Consider the following 1287-nt stretch of genomic DNA (forward strand, 5'->3'; position numbering starts at 1 on the left):
GCAAGAGTATCGAATCATGTTTATCTTTCTGTTCCTGGACGTAATTCGGACTCCCGTGCTGCGGTGGCGCTAAACCTATTTTGCCCTCCTACCTCGCTTCCTTTAGCCACTACCCTCTTTCCGCTTTCACATACACTCGCGTTAACACAGAGGCAATATTTTTCTTCTGTGAATGAGGTTTTCATAGGCCTAGGTGGAGTACAACGTTGCTACTTCTGTCATTTTCTGTTGCTTTTCAAATAAAATGCATAACGGTATTACAGTTTTCATTGATTTATTTCAAATTTGAAACATTGTCTAGCCTTTAAGGTAAAACAAATTAAAAGTAATAATAATAACAATAATTAATCCAATCATATTGTGCTGTATTCTTGAGTATCGAAAATAATCAAATCATTGGTTCTTAAATTGATTCTGAATCGAATCGACATCATAGGTGGGATTTACACCCCTAGTGTGTGTTTATATTGTGGAGTTAAGAAGCTGAGGCAGAGGCATTTCTTGCAAGACAAAAGGTTCAAATTTATTTAAGGTCTTCAGACGGAAAGATAGAGCTCTGACTGAGGCATTCTCAGACATTTATTCCTTACAAAATACCAACACACACACTCGCCCCAGGGAAACCAACCCACCCCCTGCCAAAAGAACTTTCTCACATGTGAACATTAAAGCAAAACAACTTGAGTTCATCAAGGCCATTCCCTGTTAGGTTAATATATCTTTCACTGGATCTCCTTAAAACCCTTCATGCCATGAAGGAAGCTGAGTAACGCATTCTTATCTCTCATGACCTTCATTTGGAACCTGTGAGGCTAAGATCAGACATATCTCAACATGTTTTCCTCCACAATATAAATATAAATATATATATTTCCATAGATATATAAATACACAGTATATATATAAAACCCCATACCAAGAGAAAAAATAAAAGCAGAATAAGCGCATTGTATGTATAAAGATAAAAAATATAATAGAATTGTTATAATAAAACGGTAAAAGCCAACAGTAAAATAAAACTTTAAAAAAATAATAAAAGAAGAAGAAAAGATATATTCATGTAGAAATATTTAATGAATTATCAACAGCACCTTACTGTCGGTTCATACCTGCCCTTGGCTTTTCTGATCGATGGCAACGTCGCCTTGTCGTTTGTTTTCAGTGTCTGAGTCGATAAGTACAGGGATTAAAAAATGTAATCACTTGAGGTGTGGGAAATAATCGTTTTGGCGATATATCGTGATATTCGGCTGCCCAATATAATATCGATCTTTCACTTCTTAGTAT

The 1287-nt window shown here is 35.5% G+C and overlaps 1 protein-coding gene across 8 annotated transcripts in view; it reads left to right on the forward strand.

The window, feature by feature from the left end:
* LOC107101754 (mitogen-activated protein kinase kinase kinase kinase 4-like) overlaps nucleotides 1-1287 on the forward strand; it is a 145579-nt gene that overhangs the window by 82234 nt on the left and 62058 nt on the right. The window lies entirely within an intron of this gene.

This window comes from Cyprinodon variegatus, unplaced genomic scaffold (genome assembly GCF_000732505.1).
Source record: "Cyprinodon variegatus isolate N-32 unplaced genomic scaffold, C_variegatus-1.0 Scaffold1147, whole genome shotgun sequence".
Classification (NCBI taxonomy): domain Eukaryota; kingdom Metazoa; phylum Chordata; class Actinopteri; order Cyprinodontiformes; family Cyprinodontidae; genus Cyprinodon; species Cyprinodon variegatus.